The 22,982-nt window shown below is 30.6% G+C and overlaps 1 protein-coding gene across 4 annotated transcripts in view; it reads right to left on the bottom strand.

Moving 5' to 3' along the window:
• LOC124537966 (ras association domain-containing protein 10) overlaps window positions 1-22,982 on the bottom strand; it is a 152,906-nt gene that overhangs the window by 7,915 nt on the left and 122,009 nt on the right. For all 4 annotated transcript variants that reach the window (XM_047114960.1, XM_047114963.1, XM_047114962.1 and 1 more), the window contains exon 3: window positions 10,527-10,561. The gene's annotated coding sequence lies outside the window, so the exon portion shown is untranslated. The remainder of the gene's footprint in view (window positions 1-10,526; window positions 10,562-22,982) is intronic.

Here is a 22,982-nt window from a genome sequence, read left to right as displayed (position 1 = left end):
GGTTCATATACGTGACGGCATTTTCCGATTCTACCGAAAATTCATACGGAGGACTAAGTTGCGTTCCTTTGTGTGATTATTTCTATAGGGATGTGTAAATCCAATCTGGAACTTGAACTAAGATCTTTTGCTGTGCAGACTTATAAGTTCGCAACTGCCTTGGTAAAAGTTTATTATTTATTATTACAATAAAATAAATACATATTAATATTATAAATCTGAAAGTAACTCTGTCTGTCTATCTGTCATTATTTCAGGACCAAACCGCTGAACCGAATTTGATTAAATTTGGTATGAAGCAAACTTGAATTCCATGAAAGGACATACACTCTAAAACGCGAGCAAAGCCACAGCTACTAGTTATTAAATAATTATTTGCGATTCGACGGAAAAATGCCAACATTCCTCGCGGTCAAGAATTATACAGTAACTATTTTTATTTCATAACTCCTTAATGTTAATAATTCACTGTATTATTCAATAATAATGATTTATATACAAACTTAAATTATTCCATAAAGAACTATTCCAAAACATACTTAGTAATATTTAAATGATTTCAAGTATAATAATGCATTTCCAACATAAGTACTGACTATAACCGTTGGTCTACACTTACGAGAACTATTCACGGAACCATTTAACAGGTGCTTGTCACAATATTCTGACCAGATGTATGACAGAGCGGACTAAAGACATGAAGTGGGCACGGCTTTGTCCGAAGTGTTCACGAGACGCCTGCAGCCTGACCAATTCACGGTAGCTATAGTGATGGGCTGATACGTTTATTATATCGATAGTATTTGGTTTTTTTTAATGTAACCAAAATCGAAAACGATTGATACCAATCGATACATGTCTGGTCATTTGTGTAGCCTTCCGAGAACTATTTTCTTAATTTTTACAGATATCTATGTATTTAAATAAACATAGAACATAGGTATATTTTAATTCAACTCAATATGTAAGTATAATAAGAAGTAACCTACTACGATATTTCTTTTTGTAAATACATATATATTACTTTTTAAAATTTTGTAAGTACAATAATATAGGTAGGTAGGTATAGAAAAACCCCGGTTTTACCTTTAGCAAAGTTTGTTATTACGGTCTTGATGTGATAGTTATGTCTTTGAGGATAAATATTACTTAAAATTAAATGTTTGAGATGACGAATATATGTATATATAATACAATTAAGGATATTATCTTGCCCTTGCACGAACTCTATTAAAAAAAATACTTCCTTAAAATCTAAAACTGTATCGAATTGCTTAATTCTTTATAGGCGCGATAGTTGTTAGATTCACGACCGAATCTAATTAATTATACCGCTATCGATATAAAATATAACATCACTAGTATCGTAACAGGCGAATTATCGGTAGCCCTTGCTCGCAGGCGTAATTATAAGCAACAGCGCCGACTACAAACACGCAAGGACGCTGAGAATTACCCGTGACTCATGGTTTTATCGAATGGCGAATATCAGAGGTCGTTAAAAGTAATTTTTAACTAAATTTAGGTAAATATATTATACCAATATGAGGCGATATAAAATATTGTAGACCTATGAGTTTCGAAACACGCAAACTGATAAAAACTAATGAAATAGTAATTTAAAAATAAACGTTATTATTAAACAGACTAAGATAGGTTTTAGTTTTACCTCATAGGTACTATTGGAGATTTTTTCAATCACACAGCCTCCTACGAGATTCATTGATTAACATTTTGCGTCTGACGACTGAAGATATTCTATTGACTGGTTTAAATATTAATAGTAAAATATATTTTCTATTTAATAATCTAAATACATAAATAATTTCGTGCAGGTCTACGATAGACCAAATCGAAACCTATCCACAATTATAGATATAGAAAAAAAACATGATTTTTTTAATCGATAACATTGATATGTTCGAGATATTTCGATACTAAATCCATCAATGAGATAATAGTTCAACGGGCGGCCATGTTTGATGTTTACGGGTGCGTTCAGAGTTTCAAATAATATTTAAACGGAATATGAGTTATGTATATTTAATTATTTACATTTGTTTAGTTTTATTTATTTTATTTAAGCGAATTTGATTAAGTTGAATATTAATTATTAATGACAACATCGAATGCGGTTTGAATAAATAATTGGCTTTTCAATCAGTTAGTCCGTGTGTTTAAAGGAAAATAAATATGATGTCTGTAAACAAAGGCTACACAGTTTTTAATCATCGAGTTTGGTTCAGAAGCACTAGCTCGCATCCGGCCGTTGAGATCGTTAAAAAAAGACCACCACCAGGATAATTGAGTCTTAAAAAAGATTTATAGACTCGGATAATTTAACGAAAGAATCTTAAAGTATATAATTGAAATTCTGTTGTGTAATATTTGTTTTATTGATTTTCTTCAATACAATGTCATACATAATAAGTGATTCCCAAGCGTAGCAATGAGAACAGATTAAAACATACTAAAAATTGATTCAGACCGAATGTTCTTTGGACTTGACGTTATAAATTTTTTTGTAATAAAAACAATACATGAGTCACGTGACTCGCGGCGGATAAGAAACATTGTCGTTTAAAGAAGTTTATATTTAAACGAAAATAATTATTTTTATCCTTATTATTATAACAACGAAGTTTAACACTAATTCATTTTAGGGGAGGCATGACGGCATAAGGCGTGAATCTTAACCGATGATTGCGGGTTCCAACCCAGTCATACAGCAATATCTATATATATGTGCTTAATTTGTGTTTATTATTCATCCCGTGCTCGGCGGTGGAGGAAAATATCGTGAGGAAACCTGCATGTGACTAATTTTAATCGAAATTCTGCCACATGTGCATTCCACCAACCCGCATTGGAACAGCGTGGTGGAATATGTTCCAACCTCTCCGTAATGGAGGCCTTATCCCAGCAGTGGGAAATTTACAGGCTGTTACTTTACTTTTTTTTACTTTATGACGGCATAAATAAGCATCATGCCGATTCGATTTTATCCAATAGTGATATCACACGTCAAAAACGGCTTTTAATGAAATTATTTCGTATTTAATTGAAATAAATCGTGCTCCGCATACATTTTATACTTAAATATCGATAATATACTATATATTCCATATTTAAATATGATAAGCCCTGATTTCAGCTGTGAAAAAATAATATTTTTATAACTGACGCACTGTTTTATTTTCTACATATACATATATTGTAGAGTACCATGCTACCGAATTATACACTTACGATTAGCTTCTTTGACTGTTTTTTTCTGAAATATGATTCTACAAATACCATAATAGCTTCTAGGAATTCAGTAAGAACAATTGAAATAAAGTAATTGAAATAAATTAACAAAGTCAGTGCTGATATAAATACCGCTTTCAAAAAGCGGTACAAACTCTTTCCTAAATATACAATTAGATGCTGAAAATCATAAATACGGATATGTTGTTTATACAAGAGTATTAAAAAGCCAGTAACACTAATAAACATAAATGTAATCCTTGTGTAGATAGGGAAAAACAAAATGTATATTCTAATTATGATTTAATCCCTATAAAATTTCTATGAAACAAACAAAAAAAAAACGACTTAAAAGTATTTAAGAAACGTGAAATTAAACAATACTTAAAATATCTGAAAACTATTATCTGACACGTCTATCCTCTCAGGTTATATATAAAAATATAATACACATACATATATATTGTAAACAGAATTATATTACCAACGGTATGTTCTGTATATACCTCATATTTTTTTATAACACAAAGTTAATTTTGAACCCTCAAGCACAACTACAAAATGGATTAATATCGATCGAGTTTTCTAAGAATAAGATTGGCGCGAAATAAATTATATACTCTGTGGCACGGGCCAACATTTTGCCTCTATTATCCTCTTCCAAGAACGATCGATTTCATTCGAAAGACCTAAAATTAGTAGGTTTGAATGAAACAATCAATCTTTGTAGTTAATGTTTGAAACTAACCTAACAATCATATTAGAACATTTTTCGAGGTATTTATTTAGCAATCTCATTTTATATTACAATAGTTTTTTTTTTTAATTTACACAATATATATTTTATTAAATACAGTTTTTTGGTGAATTTAAAAATGCAAAACTATATTTACATATATTAGATCTTAATTCAATGGCTGAATGGATTTGGATCTTTATAAATTATAGGCAACGAATTGAAAAGATTTTTCCATGCAATTAAAACTCAGATATTGCTCCCGATCACATTATTCGTTATCGATGTAAATATTTTATATGATATACATATATCTGGCCACAAAATATTTTGATAACAGTTTCCACTGAAATTGCTACAATTAAATATGACGATTTCAGAATTTTTTTTTTTTTTAAATGCATCAATAATATTTTTTTTTTGTCACAAAATTGTGTTTAAATAAATTAATATAATGTATGAGATACAGTTCTATGACGACATATAATTTAAACACCAAAATCATACGTAGTTTTTCCGTTATTTCAAACAAATGACAAACGACAATGTTCTCTCGTCACAATATGAGTGTGATTTCAGACTCACTTACAATGGTGTATAATATCAATGATACAAAATGTTGTAATCACCTATCTCTCGTTAAAATCAACAATTTGCCTCTCATTCTCATGAGTGTTCGTCTAGCAACACTCGTAAAGAATAACAGTCGGAGGAATGCGCGGGTATTAACAAAACACAATGTCATTAACCTTTGTTTAACAATTTTTTGTCATCGTTTGATGTGAGTCGAGAAACAATGATGTGACTAAACGTCATGTCATTGGGCATTTGATATTATGACGAATTGTTTCGCATATATCATATTTATTAATGTATTTTAGTTCTGAGGTGGCCCAGTAGTTAGAACGCGTGCATCTTAACCGATGATTGCGGGTTCAAACCCAGGCAAGCACAACTGAAAATTCATGTGCTTGATTTGTCTTTATAATTCATCTTATGCTCGGCGATGAAGGAAAACATTGAGGTAACCTGTTTGTGTCTAATTTCATAGAAATTCTGCCACATGTGTATTCCACCACCCGTATTTGAACAGCGTGGTCGAATATGTTCCAAACCTTCTCATTAAAGGGAGAGGAGTTATTATTTGAAGCGTCAATTGCGCAATGGTTTACGGGTTGTCTAGTGATTTAAAAGTCGCAGGATCGATCCTGACTCCTTGGGCTATTGTCGTACCCACTTATAACACAAGTGATATGATTGAAACAGGGGGTACGTACGAATATTAGTAATGTCTCAATTAATGAAGGCATTTCTAGTATTCTTTAAAAAAGGTTTGTGTTTCGTTAACTTGATCACAATCGAATGACGAAGGAACGAATTACAATGTTATCAATGTTATATGGGACCCCTTAAAATTTCAACATGACCGTTCTTTAAAAATTAAACAAAAAGTACACTAATAATATTTAATTTATTTAAAAAAATATAGTTATTTAGACACCCATAACTTCATTGATCGATAAATGTAAGAAGTGTTATTGTAAAAGTAGTACTTGTTAGTAAAAATACAGCTTAATCACACGATTGTTAACGACGTTGATATATTATAAATAGCTTAAGAATAAGTTAAAATACTAACATTTTATAACGTAAAACGAAAGAGTAAAAATTTAACTACCAACTTACAACAACATTCCCAGTATTACTTGTATCCACAAGTAAGTACACGAAATATTTTATTTTTAAATCAACATCCACGCAATTATATTTAACGCACCAGTGAATGCAATATGTAACTAACAGCAAAGTAAGCCGAATTATATATAATAATTAATAAACACAACGAAAAATTAAAAGATTATAAATTTAATTGTTTTGTTTTTTTTGCCTTGTGTCATATTGTATGCAAATTCGATTATGAAACATTTAAATGTTTTATTTCATAATTATGTACAATTTATTTTATGTAATCAAATATATTTGCGGTCACAATAAAATAAGTTTATTGTTTTAATAAATCCTACCAAAACTACAAATGATTACAAATTACCTGACACCAATTATTTTGGATTTCCAACACGCTGATCCACTACAGGTAACATGTAACAGGTACATTTGGAATTTCATCCGAGAAATGGGGATGAGATGAAGTACATCCCCAATTAAGCATGTAGAGTCGATTCTACAATATTTCAAAATCTATGTAATCTATCCAATGGGTAATCAAGATATTCATAATTTTTTTACAATAATTGTGATATAAACACTGTAAAATACTAATGCCACAAGTTTTATATTATTTATTTATCGTTTTATTGTCACGTCATACAAATAAAAAATAATTATAAACAAAAACATTGCAACGTTTTCAAGAGAAACATCTCATAAAATACATAGAGAACAAAGGTATCAACGGTATTATGTAATAATGGTTCACTCATTACATATGGATTAAATGGGTATTGTTTCATCAGAATACTACGGAGATAACTGTCAGCTTAAACGATATAGCTTAAGGAATAAGCGAGGAGCGTTTTTTTAAACTGATTATATCGTGATAGCACGTACACACACTTAATTCTTAAATAGAGACGCGGGCTGAAATAGATCAATTATGTAGGAGAAAACTGAAGGCACAACAAGGTTATAATCATTGATATGCAATATTGGCTATATTAATTATAATATATTATGCGTGCACGTACGAAAATAGCGTATCATCTCCAGTCTGTTTTCAACATATCATAAATGAGGAACGAAATCAACTGTTAATGCATAGCGGAGGAGAACAACAGCTGAGGAACTTATAGTTTAATATACTTTTACCAAGTCGATATATAAGCGTATCGCTTTCCGCTTATAATTTAAAATACATATGTTAAGAATTATCCGCTTCTATGCGATGAAACAACGAAAGGAAGCTTTTATCCCCACAGATGTCGAACGATACACACAGACGCGTTGCGTAACACTAGATCTTGTAATTTGCGAAATATTTTGATGTATCTATATTTTTTAATTACAGACATATTTGTAGTGGAATCGATTTTGAAATGAATTAAGAAATTGTTTAACTTTATGATATTATTGTGTAATATTTATATTGCAACAACAACAACAACAGCCTGTAAATTTCCCACTGTTGGGCTAGGGCCTCCTCTCCCTTTGAGGAAGGGTTTGGAACATATTCCACCACGATGTTCCAATACGGATTGGTGGTATGCACATGTAGCAGAACTTTTAAATACGTCTAATTTCATTTAGACATATGTAGGTTTCAAGATGTTTTCTTTCAGCGCCGAGCACGAGATGAATTATAAACACAAGTTAAGCACATGATATTCAGCGTTGCTCGCCTGGGTTTGAAACCGCAATCGTCGGATTAAATGCACGCGTTCTAACCATTGGGCCATCTCGACTCGTTTATTTGAATACTTTAATGTAATTTTTAATAATTTTTCATACAGAACTCTTACGGTTTTGCTGTAATATATCAGTACAAATCAGCAAAAATAAATAAATAAATGTATTATATTTTATTTTGCACGAGCACGCAAATACTTGGAGGTACCACCCACTGAACGGTTAGTGTATATAAAATCAATAACTTTTATTGCTTTGTGGCTCAAGGAATTTAACATTGTAATTTTCAAAGTTTTTGGCACACATATGCCATTATGGCCACTGCTGTTTGATTGTAAAGAATATTTTATAGTCAGTGTATTAGTACTACCCAATTACAGGCAAGTACCATTCAATAATAAATATAAAAAATACTATTACTAATAATAAATACTTATGTGATTGTTTTTATATAATCTTGTACTCGTGAAACAAGCTCTCAATGTAACTCTTTTATATGTATCTCACAAGCAGTATTCACAGCTAAATAAGCAATAAGTAAATACATAAGCATTCCGAACATGGTCACCAATTAAATTTTACGAGACTAACAACATTTATATGAATTTTATATTTATAACTTAAAAATTTAATATGATTCAATTTATATATCGTAATAGTAACTAAAGTTGTGAACAAAATAAACGGATAAATGTGTAATTATATTTCAAATAAATGTCAATGTTTTAAGGTAAGAAACAAATCAAAAGTACTTCAAAGTCGCATATATGTATTAATGAAAAATTAAATGTTAATTTCAGATATTATTGGAATGCAATAATTTAGAAAACCGTGTGTATTCACGGAAGTTACAAAGTAACTTGACAATGATATGACACGGGGCAAACTCGTCACACAGGAAAGACTCGACATTGCGTTTAGTTATTGCTATAATATCGACTTAATTATTATTTATAATAAAATACAGACTATATATTTTTCACATCTTTAGCAAGAGTTATGTCTTAGACAGTTTTAACAATTTTGACAGTTTGATTTGAGTTTGACAGTTTTTGTCTCAATGAAAAGTCTAATAAGGCTTGAGATAGCTAGACCTACGAAGAATTATGTAGTAAATATACGTGTTATATATAATTAGGATCCAGGTATATAGGTAAAAAAATAATTCTGAAATACAATAAGATTTTGCCCAAATTCTTGTAGGTACTTATTCAAAGGTTTATTATTATTAATATATCAAATTATATACTATCAAAAATCGGTGTTATGTTAATCTTTCTACGTCGTACCTAAAGCACTTAGTATGTGTCTACAATTTGTATGAAGTTAATTTTACATTGTCTTCTGAGTATTTTCTGTTTTCTTCTCTTCTTTGTGTTTCTTCTGCAGTACTCTTGTTTGTTGATGGTAACCACACTGAGCTGAGGCATCAGGAAATTCACGGGTAATTATATAACTCCTGTGAATTCTCCCAGTGCCAAGACCCAGCGTGATGTACTTCGTTGAGGCCATTTTGCTGTATCCTCTCTTAAAAATATTCAAAAACTGACGTACCTATATACGTATGCATTTATAGTATTTCATAATCTTAATTATACGAAGACTTAAATTAATCCCTCAGTGTAGAGTATTATATATATATATATATATTTTTATATATATTTCCTAAACCAAAATATGTTACATTTACTTTAAACGTTTTAGCTTTAATATATCATAATTAAATAAAGTTTTCAGATAACACTTATTATAACATTACATAATATGTAATAATCGTATTAAAAATAAGGTAGACATGAAGACTGCTTCTCGTGCGGGTACAATTTATTCAAAATCGTTATCCAATATAAAAGCAATTACATCAAAACTTATTTGTCAAGAAAAATAAAACACCAATATTAATAAAGGTGGATGGTTAGTGCCTTTAAGATGTTATTTGATAGGCATTTTATAACATTTATTTATTTAGTGGTGCATGTATGTCATAGATGAGAAGAAGAAGAAATATATAATATTATATATAATATATATTAATTGTTTTGAGTCATAGTTTAATGTGAAAAATAGAGCAAAATTTATCCAGGTTTTATCGCCATCGTTAAAACATTTTAATGACAGTTATACGACTTCCCGTTTCCCAGCGAATTTTTGGTTACGCGTCACTTAGAATATTCTTAATATTCCTAATATTCTTAATTTATTCAAATGCATAGTTTAGAAGATATCATATCTTCTAAACTATGCATTTGAATAAATTATTGTTAAAGTCAATTTCAATTAATATTAAATGCGTAAATTAATGTACTTTGAATAAGGATTAATAGCGAATCGGGGAAAATGATTTCTCAAAAAACCTATGGTTGTTTACTAATCTATAATACATAGAAACAGTTATAATGAGTGTACATTATAGATGCCAAATATGTGCTATTGTGGAACTTCTTTAGACCTTTTTATGACAATAACTTTCTAACACATTGTTCCGCTATGTCTCCTTAAGTTTAACCAGCATTAGCCGTGTAAGAGTGTGAAAATAGTTTATTCGTTATTTATAAATCAAGTAAAATACATCAAAATCGTTAAGATGTTTAGAATAATTTATCGGAGACACAGATAGAGGCAAAAAGCGACTTCGTTTATATAAAAGATAATTCTACAATATATTCTAAAAAAATGTTACTATGCCAATATTTTGTAAAGTGCGACTGCTAAATTTTTTACAACACGAATTTTTTTTAAACTGTATTTCTTAAAACCGTAATGCCGGTAAAAATTAGGTACCGGTCGGTCACACCACAAAAAACCGGTGAGAATAACGCAGCATTTAACTTTTTACCACCATCATATCAAATGGTGAACCGCAAATTTCCGTATCATCGAGATTACCGTTTTTTCATATTTTATAATCTGTGACGAAGATTTGTCCAGTCATCCTTGCCTTTAACAAGCGTAAAAGGTTCTTCAACATGTCGTTTTTTCTTTTATAAATCTAGTTATAACCAATTAAAAGAATAAATAAACTAAGTCTCCAGAAGATGATTATTTTTAATTTTTTACTTAAGGCAAAGCCCTATCATTTTTATTTGGACATAATTCACGGAATCTTTTGTATAATAAATCGACTTTTATTCAAACGACTTATTAAAACTCTAATTGGGTAATAAAAAAAATTACATACCTCATAAAACAAACGAAGCGTTCATTTAACAAAATCTGAAACAAAATATAATTCATTAAAAAGTTATCAAAGAAAAGAAACAATATTCAATTTAACCTGATATGTTTAACAGTAATCACAATTGCTACGTAATTTGTTACAAATAGACCTTTCAGAACTCTTTCGTGTTTGACTGAATAAAATATTAAGAATAAAAACGATCCAACCTCTTCTGTCAATAATGACAGCATTATTGGCGGGAAAATGACTCCTATTAAGATTTTTGATTTCTAACTTCACTAATAGATATTTTATTATTCATAATGATTATTATTATAATTAATATAGAAATATTAGCTTTAAATATATTCGGTGCTTTTGTTAAAACAATGTAACATTATTACGTTAACTTTGGTTACTTTGAAGTAATGCTTGGTATAATTTATAAATGCTACTAACACTTGGTAATTCCAGGAGCAAAAACATTATTCTTTCAATGCCTAAAACTCGGACGAAAAAAAACAAGATTTCCTAATGGCACGACATTTTCCACGCGTTTAAATAATTCCGAACATTCTTATACATGGCAAGGTTATATAGGCCCCCGCATTTGTAATTGCTACTTTATATTAAAGAAATAAGGTTGATAATGCCATGTCATTGTATAGCATAGTGTTGTTACCCCCGTTACCATGGAAACGTCTTTTTTAAAAGCGGACGTCGTTAATGTATACATGTCAAATGTGTTTGGATTGTTTTGCTTTTTTTTCGTTTTAATATACTTTTAGGCTAACGACGTCGAAAAACATTAAAACGATTACTTTTTACATTTACTTGTTAAGGTTTGAGTAAGTTGACATTATTATCATTATCGAAAAGACTAGTGAGGTGATTGATGAAAGAAATTGTGAATGAATAATAGCTTAGGTATGTCGGTAAAAAAAGTGTCGATTTAAAAGGCGTCACCATTTTTGTACTTATTAACAATGTAAAGTCGTATACGTAGATAAATATAAATTCGTGTCCTAAAATGGAACGAAAAAATTATAAGAAAAATGTAAATAATTAGCAAAGGCATAAAACACAAACATTTTTATCAAGGTCTTCATTAAAACCGCTATAGTCCGCCATATTATTTTTTTATGACGACAATAAGCTTTCGTCAGAATTGTTTTTTTAACTTGTCTGTATATATACAATAGATTTTTATAATCTACCGTACAGCTTATCCAAAAATATTGTTAGTTTTTATATGTATTATAGATCAACGTATTGCTTTTATATATTGTTATATTCTATCAAGATGGCCACTTGAAATATTTGGGACTATTCCAAATTCAAAATATCATTTTTAAAATTAATTCTTAGCTTCGGGTAGCTTCAAAGCTCACAGAAATATACAGATTATTTACTGTTTTTTTTTTAAGAGTCGAGATGGCCCAGTGGTTAGAACGCGTGCATCTTAACCGATGATTGCGGGTTCAAACCCAGGCAAGCACTGCAGATTCATGTGCTTAATTTGTCTGTATAATTCGTCTCGTACTCGGCGATGAAGTAAAACATCATGAGGAAACCTGCATGGGACAAATTTCATACAAATTCTGCCACATGTGTATTCCACCAACCCGCATTGGAACAGTGCTGTGGAATATGTTCCAAATCTTCTCCTCTAAGGGAGAGGAGGCCTTTAGCCTAGCAGTGGGAATTTACAGGCTGTTGTTGTATACTGTTTTTGGCAATATCGTAGTCGGTTAAAGGTTATATTGTTTAAATATTCGTGGTTGATTTTCGGCCTAATGGACATTCCGTAATAAAGAGTGACATTGCATTTGATGTAGTAAGCTCCATATTAGGCCCTTACCTAATGTAGGACGTCTGTTGGACAAGCTCGTTAATCTAACCGTCGCCTTATCTAGGGCATATATTTTATCTAGTTTTGTACATGTAATTATTATTTGCTTGTTTATAAATAATTTATGGGAATTCGATTTTGTAATCGTGCTAAATGGTATCAGTTGGCAATTGTTGATGGTCTTACGTTAATATAAATAAATGATTGTACTCAATATTAAGTAAGAGCGGTTTTGATTTTCTCATATAAATAAGGGTATTTGCTATAGAAGACTAAAATGAAACCAAAACAAATTTTACTATTAAATAATAGTCTACAATAAAAAAATATTTTTTTCCGGTAACATTTCTATGTGTTGGGGTCTTGGTTTTAAATCTGTAGTTTTTTTATGGTATAGGTTGGCGGTGGAGCATGGGCCACCTGATAGTAAGTGGTCACCATCACCCATAGACAATGACGCTGTAAGAAATATTAACTATTCCTTACATCGTCAATGTGCCACCAACCTTGGGAACTAAGTGTGTTGTGCCTGTAGTTACACTGGCTCACTCAAAAACGTTATAGTGCTCGTATAACACCTAAATTTCAAGTGCTTTATTATTTTACATATGTGTATGGTTTTTATACGCTGCTTCATGTTAATGACTGGATATACATATGTATTTATAGGAAAGGAAAAAGCTCGGAATGTTTTGCTGGATTTTAGACTTTTACAATATTCTCACTCATTAAAAATTCTTACATAACTGTATAATAAGTGGCATCCTTTGACTACAGACACTAAATAATGTAAATAATTCCTTATATCGTAAATTCTATGAGATATAATGCGTTACATCCCTTATGTCTGTAATTACACTAGCTTCCATCGAACCCTTCAAAATAGCAGAGTAATTCAATGAGAAAATATTTAAAACCGCCTTCACGTTCCTGAAATGTCATAAAGAGATACGCGGCTTGAACTGTTATAATTCTAACGTTTACGAGATACACGCATCAAAATTGCGCAACATCGTTTGTCGGTTACGACGTTTTAGAAGTAAGACACGAAGTTAGTTCTAACAGAATTGTACTGCTGAACATAACATGATAATATTTGACAGTAGTTATGTATGTGTCATACACAACAAGTATAAACCGTACCGTTTGTATAGCACTGGAATTATAATCTAACATACAGAAACTTTTTAACTTTGGTTACATTTTATTCTTTACCAGCTGTAATTTATTGTTTATCTGTGTACAAATATCTATTCAAATATACATTTGCGTGTGCGTTATCTTCGAACAAGGATCTGTGCGCAGACATGACAGATAATAATTACCTTAATTATATATGTACGCTCATTACACAATTTACACCAAACAAGTGCGTTTTTACGTTCCTGAGCAATAAAAATGAGTTATCAATCATTTCTCGCCTTTAAATTTGCATGTGCATAAAAAGTAAATGCAGATAAATGATCGCTTGTAATATATGTTAATGGTTTTTATCGTATTGAAATCAATTCATTTATTTTGTATTCAGCGCGGAATCTGAATGCTGAATATTGAAAAGAGTAACTACTCAGCGCCTTGCCGGTTCTTTTCGGTAGAACTTAAATACCGAATCGGTGGTAGCTTCATCTTATTTAGTTTGTTAAGTAACTTGAATAAAGTATATTTTGATTTTGATTGTGTTCTTTTATATTAATGTGAAAGATTATATGGAAAGCTAAAAAATAAATTATATTGTTACCTTTAGACTAGGAATATTATAAATTTCAATAAACATTGACTATTTGTAAAAACATATTAAAGATTCGGGCAAGGATGTCTTTTAAATATTGTATGCTGTTTCTGAGTGGGCATCATAACGCGAAAACCTAAAAAATATTTATATGTGAAATCAAACAAAACTTCCATATTTTTTATGAATACCTGAATTAAATCTATATAGGCGTATATTCTCAAAACCAGTGAAGCCAATCATTTGTGAAAATAATTTAAACTCACAGCAGAATAAACTTAAACTTACTTTATAGCTCGTAAAATGTTTAATAACCGTTTATGTATAAAAAGGAACTCGGAACTCACTCAAATCAAATTTAATAAACGACAATGATCATAATCATTATAGCATTCAAAGGATACAAAAATCAAAAAGGCATATCAACATAAATCGGTCTCTACTTTTCCTATGCGAGTTTCGAAGTGAGTTCCGAATGAATATTTAGGATACAATATCACGCTATAAGCCAAATCCATTAATCATACAACAAAAACTCTTTCACCGTAAATCCGAACACTAAAACGCGGATTGCGTGTTAAAAATCATGAAAATAGCATAAAAGTGTCCATATTCTCCCTCAACCCCCTATCAATAGGTTAACACCCCTTGGGTGTGGTATGTGACCCATAAAGTAGGTCATTCGAACCCTATGCCCCCTCGGCTCGACCGGATGTTTTTATTTGGGTCAATCTATTTTTACTATGTTTGTGTAAGGTAATGGTATTGACTATATTCTGTATAAAGAAAGCATAAGGGTTTGAGGTATATTTAATATTAACCATCAATAATATAGTTAGATAATATTCGTTTGCTTACGTACTAGTATGTTTCAATTTAAAATTAATGATCTTACAGTCATATAAATAAAACATAGTACTATCCAGATTATAAAAGAAAAGGCACGTTGAAGGCGCTGAATATTATAGTGAAGCAACAAAAGCAAATACAAAATCCCAGTAGCGCAAAACGGTGCGTTTTGTTAACACATCAAAAGTGTTGTGTATTTGTTTATTCATTATTTCTTATATTAACATTTTTAATTACTGCACACGCTACCGTGAATTTATATTTCTTTTTTGATGTTTATGGTGTTTTGTTATGTATACTATGTAATTGAAGAGGTATTCTGGAAAAAAAAAGTCGAAAGCCACCATAGAACTCTAATCTATAATTTCATAATGTAATATGCGACATTGACTATAACATATATGTGAGTCCGTCGAATTTTCACGACTGAAATGCGAAGTGTTTTTTTACAGAATCACACTGCTGGTTTATAATTGCAAGATTCGACTCGAATGTCACATAAGTTTTGAGTAAAGTTTTATGATATGAAACTGTAATGTAAAGAATTAATTCGTATTTAAATTTATATTACTGGAACAATAAAAAAAATGACGTTGTTTTTTTTACATTAAAAACGTACTTACACTAATATTACTTCTAATTGCATCGAAATTCTCGTGTATTTTAAAATTCATGGAACTAACCGTTTTATTTTCCCAGCTCACGACTAACCCTAGTTTAATTAAATATAATGGCCGACCTTTATCGCCCCCATCTATTGCGTTGTAAAAAAACGCAAATAATTCCGTAATAACGTTTTAAATGACAATGAATATTGTATTTCACTATTCGAATGAATTTAAGGCACTTATTACGAACGTGATATTTGGTTTTTATTTAGAGCATATCAACATAAGTAAATAAATATACTTTTGTTGTCGCCACGATTTTTGAAGTGGGCAACATTGAAAAAAAATAAAAAAATGGCGGGAATTTTAAGACTATTGAATACGCTTGAAACCGGGAGGGAACATTGTTATAACTTTACTAATAAAGAAGAACGTGTCTAATTAATATTGAGAGTGATTCATCAACAACTGATCAACAAAATAACTTTAGCTTACACTTTCTTTTTTTATAACAAATATAATAAATATTATGAAAATCATGTATGACTAAATTACATATTAATTCATTTCAAATTAAAATAGTTACATTCACTGTAATTTCATTTTTAAGAGTCACGTGACTTGTTCTCGTGTTTGATGTGATTTCATTTTTAATCTCTCTTTTTTATTAACATTTCAAATAAACATCATAAACATAATAATTATAACAGCAATAATTTGGAATTTATTTCTAACTTTTAATTATTATTCCATAAAGGCATATGTTAGACCAAAAGAGCGTACGAAATAATGCAACAGTTTTGGTTGTTTGGAAAAAACCTTTGTTAGAATTTTATTTTATGTTCAACATTAGTTTTAGCGTTATGACTTCGCTGTTTTTCAGCAATGCAGATCGCGTGTGGTTGTTTATTGATTATTTTATTTGCCATCATTAACTTTAACTATTCTTGTTTTATTTTTATACTGTGTAGGTAGGCTGACGGGGAAATAGGCCTTTTAATGGTAAGTTACCCCTGCTCATAGACATATCAAACTTTGCATTTAGTAGACTTTTGTTTCAGGAATTTTAAACAAATATAAGAGTTAGACTTTTTCTTTTTATTAATTCTGATTTTAAGCATTATAATAGTTGATTGGCTCTTGACGGCATCCTACGGATATAACCCGTCCTTAAGTATTTAAAAATCAATCTTTCTTTGTGATTGCCTAAAGTAAAAAAAAAACTATGTTCCAAATATCAGCTATATAGACTCAATAGTTTTGACTGCGCTGAAAGTCAGTCGTGACAAGCAGCTAGCGCCAAGCACGCTGATACCATAACTGATTGTAAAACTGTAAATCACTTGGCTTCGAATTATACTGCCTCACACAAATATTTCCTAATTAATCTTTGAATAATTTACGAAATACTATATTTATTGACTTTTTAACGTAGTTTCTAATTAAAAAATTAGGAAGTACGAACCCCTAAGTGAAAAGTGATTACAGTATTCAAAATCAATTTCAAATTCTTTCTTAGCAAAGTTGCAGGTACCATTTTGATGTTACAATAGCTTAAATCCTGCCACCAATCACAAAATAGTATTATTTCATGTACAAAATTACATACATTATCAAAGCACATTTCAATATATTTAAATGTAATAGTATTTCCAATTTCAAACAAAAAATTAAATTGTTTTAAAATATAACAAATCTTTGAACTACCTTATTCAGAAGCTAGAATGCCCGATTTTTCAAAGATTGCCGGTTCAAACCACTTGCACTTAGAGCTGGACAAGCACCATATGTTCATAATTCATATACATATATCATTATAATTCATCTCATTCATCCCATCATAAGGAAACCGGCATGTCATATACTAACCTGCATTAGAATAACGTAGTGAAATAAGCCACAAAGCTTTTCCCAAGGCTCAGCAGCGGTTTTATAGAGTGTTTTATTAAACGTAAATACAGAATTTTATTACGCTTATAAATACAATTGACTGTTGCTATAACGCTAATAATATGTTTAGAATAATAATGCTGCGTTCTAACCAATTATTTATTTACGTCGGTTTATTTAAATTTAATCAATTGCATTTGAATCGTTTCGAATATTACATACCTTATCATTTGAACCTATTTCAATCTCAATAACAAGTCGTTTAAATATATAGTTAGTTCTGAAAGATTAAAGCATTTCTTATGTCATATGATATTTATATGTATCATATGATATATTTGTAAGGTAATATAATCAGAGGTAATTAGTTTTTACATAATTTTTTAAAACATATGTACCATGAAATGGAGGTGTTATAAATATACAGCAGAAATAACAAATGATTTCTGATAATAATATTTGACATACATATACCACTTTTATTCCGATTTGAACTGGATTGAACTGAATTGAACTAGAATGCACACTTCCCCTACAAAATCAAATCTAAGATTATGAAATTTCCTTAAAATCGCTGTAGCAAGTGAAAATATAATTATATATGAAATGATTATTGCCTTAATTATTTATTTATTTTATGATTTCCAAGATAGACACTCTGATAACTTGTATATTTTTGATGAATAAATTATTTATTGTTAACACAACAAATGCCATTTTGAATTTTGAAATTCTATGTTTCTGTATTTATTCCGATAAAGTATCAACGAACAATTAACCTTTCTCATAGTTTTTTTTCCGCTTGTCATTTCATAGATATTTTTTGCAGGATAAGGCTCAACACAAACTATTTACATTAATAAATACTTGTCGACTTTACATTGAAATTGATATTGACATTTTCATTATATATTAAAACACTTCGCCTGTAATCTTTCTAACCTTCTATCTATATGTCACCGTAAGATTACAAAATTATTTAGATTTTGATCTCGTCTCATTTTTTCAGATTGCAAACTGTCGAAATACTGTGAACCGTGAAATATGATTTCAATTTAGCGCATTATTTTTCGCTATATTGTAATCTATCGCAGTTAAACTGGAAGATTACAATCTGTCTCCGAAGCTCTTCCAGATTTGCTCGTAAACAACAAACTGTAAACATTGAAGTATATGTAAGCAAAACGAATGCAGTTACTTTGCATAAGTTCGGTTAAATATTAAATATACTTCCTGTCATTAGACGTTTATATTTCATTTTTGAATTAACAATATTATCAATATAATAAGCTGGAATTGTATGGTCGGGGTAAGAAAGGTGACCACCTTAAGATCTATTTTCGTGTGTTCAGTTTGAGCAATAATCTGCTATACAATGATTTGATGTTTAGATTCAAAAGGTACTAAGTGTTTAAGACTTGATAGAGGAATGAATTTGAAAACTGACGAAGGTTTTTTTACTCTGAGTGTACAATATTATCGTCAGTTTGTAACTGGCCTTAAATGACAGGTGCAATATTAAATTAAACTGCACATATATAAACGTGACATACAATTACTAGTTGACAAAGATACCAAGAAATTGTCAGAACGACTCGTCAATTGTCTAATAGTTTTTGTAATTGTTTTTATTTATATATTATGATGATATTCACCTTTAAATTAAATGAAAACTCGTCGTAAAAGTTAAGTTGTTCCAAAGAGCGTGAAGATAACGTATGTACCAGTCGCAGAAGTTTTTCGAACGGAGCTAGTTTTTCAAAATACATTTTCTTTCGCCTTCGAGATTGAAATAAATAATATATAGCAATTTAATATACGAAAACATCAGTATAAATAAATATATAAGACAAAATCACGTACGTTTTGATCCAAATATAAGTAGCACTTGTGTTATGGAAAAACAGAAGTAACGACGGTACCACACACCAGACCCAAGACAACATCGTAAACTAATGATAATATACATTGACTAGGCCGGGAATCGAACCCGACTACGGAGGTCGTCAAAATTACGTCAAGATCAGTGGCATTTAAGAGGCAGATTATTTGCGACCAGTCGGAGGCCCTAGTGCTGAAGGAATCGGCCAACTAGATAATAGAAATATTGCATAATTAGTGACTGCAAATGATTAATTGACGATTCGTAAGCGCTGTAAGTTAAATACTAATTGAAAAACACTACAGGTGATTGTCAGCTTGAAAGCGAAACAAGTTATGAGAAATTCAATTTGAGTAACTAGTCTTGCAATCGGGATGGCGTTTAATTAAAGGTTTTGTATGCAAACATGTTTATTATTTGTAAAAGATTTATTTTCAATTATCTTAGTTATTTTACATAACATTTCACGTTTTACTTGGTATAGGTATTTAATGCATCTTGATAGGTATCACCCAGTTTTCGTAAGTTCTACCACCGAGTACAAATAATTTGCATTGTTGTGTTCCATTTTGAAGAGGGATGTTACATCTTAGTGTCCATGGTTAGTAGCGTATAGGCGAGGGGTGAATTGAAAGAGATAATTATTGATTTCTTTGTTTTACGGCGCCAATGTCAGTGGTGACCACTTACCATCAAGCAGCCCATTTGCCTTTGCATTGCCCATCATATAGCAAACACATAGTTAATGTGTTATTATTAAAATGTATTATTATTCGTACCTACCTAAAGGCTTATAAATATGAACTTTTCTTTTTATAACTGTGGAATAATTTTGTCGCTTAATACATTTTCAAGAACAAGCATATTCTTTAGAATTATATACTTTAAAATCTTTAGATGATGAAATGTGATCGCGTACCGCGAAGGCCGAGTAAGGACGCGTCGGTGAAATTTGCAATTACTGCCTTTAGCGCACTCTTCAAAAAAACATGATAGATTAAAAACATTCACACAATACTCAACATACTGAATTATTTTATAATCTCGATAAGTCCAAGGCTTTGTTAAGTTACGATGGGTGACGCTTTCGTTAAGTTATAGCTACAATTTATTTGCCTATTGACCGGAATTTGCTATATGTTATATTATGCCAAAAAGTGAGCTAATAAGTTGCATTAATACGGCTAGAACCGCGAGCCAGATCTAGTTGCTTTGTCACTTAATATCACTAGAATACCAGAAACGAACTATTCCTACAAGGAATTACTACACTGCAACCATCAATGCCTTATCAACATCGCATAACGTTCTATCATGATAAAATAAAACCAGATGTTTTCTATAAATACATTTACAACCTAATCAACATATTATTTATGCTATTTTATTATTTATTCTTATAATCATAAGGACGTTATTTGCAGGAAAAAATATTCTTATTGAATCATTAGAAATGTACTTTGACGAGTTGTCACACCTGCTAAATCAATGTTTATTTATAATCTGTCAAGTGATTACTTTCAAGGCTTGCGAACTGTTTCGAATAAATCGTATTCGGTTTTGTTAATATCGATTTAAAATTCGATCCAAAGATTACTATATTTGGAATCGATTTTATAGAATGCAATACCTAAAAAAAGTAGTTTCAACGGTGTATAGGAATGAAGAACAAAATGTAATAAATGAGGGATTTCAGTAAATCTATACTATAATATTATAAATGTGAAAGTAACTTTGTCTGTCTGTCTGTTGCTCTTTCACGATCAAACCACTGAACCGAATTTGATGAAATTTTGTATGAAGCAAACCTGAGCTCCTTGAAAGGACATAGGCTACTTTTTTACCTGCCATATCGCTCATCCAGAACGACATCGTCACAACTGCAAAAATTATTACATAGATATCATTCAAAAACTATTGAAACAATAATTCTGACAAAATTACTCTAGGAAGTATGTACGAAATGAGATCGTTTGGAATGAAAAAGTCATTTTAGAGATTTTTGCAATTGTGACGATGTCGTACTGGATGAGCGATATGATATCAAACGTTTTAAAACGCGAGCGAAGCCACGGGCGACATCTAGTATAAAATAAATTACAGTTGTGCAATAAATAGGTATTCAACATTTGTTCAATTTAACATAGCAAGAATAAACAATTGTACGAAATGATAATTTAATCATATGTAATGGCAACACAGCCAATTTGTAATGTCAAAAGAATCAACTTCTACAAAGACTATCTACTTATATAATACGTTCATAAGAATTATTTTAAACACAAAAAGTCGCGAATTTTTTTTTCAAAGGAAACGAATGATTTACCGCTTCGTAATTTGTCGGATACCAGCACAATGACGTAATTAATGGCAAATTGTACGATTATTTACTTAATTGCATTCTTTATTCATCCGTTCACCATTCATTTCATTCCTTACTTGCGTGTTTTAATAATGAATGCATATTTGAAAATTTATTCTAATACAATACCTCCCAAGAGGCAGTATCATTAAAACATTAAAACGACGTAAGAATAATAATCATTATTATATTGGTAGATGAGATGTAAACAGCAATATTTAGTATTTTTGTTTTCCAGTCAGTGAAACTATAGACGAGAGAGATGTAAGATTCTTGCTTCCAAGGTTTGCATTGGTATTGGAGATTGGCGTATTGGCGATGTAAGAAGTGGGTAATATTACATACAGCCGCGGCTGTTAAGGGTGGTACATATACCAAAAAAAGAGTCGGAAAATTTACTACAAGATATTGTACATAAGAAAGAAGGAGACGTCTGCATTTTTGATGGTTATTTCACAAAAACAAATATGGAATACATTCTAAATAAAGGCGTGTTTTTGTTGAAGGCTTTATTTAGCGCGGAAATATTTATGTGTATGAACTCTTCATGTTATTCAAAAACTACTTCGTTATCAAGTTGACTAATTACCATAGAGGTATGGAGCATGTTGATTATATAGGAAAAATCAAAGGAGCACGGATGGAACCTACGATCTATCAGTAAACTATTGAAGTCTACCTATATATGTACGTTATTAATTCTTTTCTATAATTGTTCCGTATAAAATATATCCATTTAAAACATATGAATTAATGTAAACAAAAACACAAATGTTTTACATTAACATTTAAAAGAGGTCAAGTTCTAATATGTAAGTAAATTATATGTTTTTATTGACAGAATAGCAATGAGCTATAATGTGAGGACCGCAGGTGACCAGCGGTTGTATTCGCATACCATCTCCCATTCAATACGTCAAAGCGCATTAGTTCGTATTATTTTGCTAAAGGTTTAATGAGCAAAGCAGTAAGATGAATACTGTCTTAAATTTTCGCGATTATTACACATTTAAATAAAACTAATTATAACGGATGAATCGCGTATATTAATTATTTTTAAACATCCCGACGTTTCGAGCACTTTGCAGTGTTCGTGGTCACGGGTAGACCGGTCTACTAAAGATGAATACTATTATTAATTGCTTAGTACATGCACGCTTAATTTGTTGAAAATAAATACTTAAGAGAAATATTTGACGACCTCCATGGTTGAGTTCTCATGGGTACGTCACTCTGAGGTCCCGGGTTCGATTCCCGACCGAGTCGATGTAGATTACCATTAGTTTTCTATGTTGTCTTGGGTCT

This window comes from Vanessa cardui, chromosome 19 (assembly GCF_905220365.1).
Source record: "Vanessa cardui chromosome 19, ilVanCard2.1, whole genome shotgun sequence".
Taxonomy (NCBI): domain Eukaryota; kingdom Metazoa; phylum Arthropoda; class Insecta; order Lepidoptera; family Nymphalidae; genus Vanessa; species Vanessa cardui.
The sequence above is the reverse complement of the archived record's forward strand: the minus strand, read 5'-3'. Positions and strand labels throughout refer to the sequence as shown.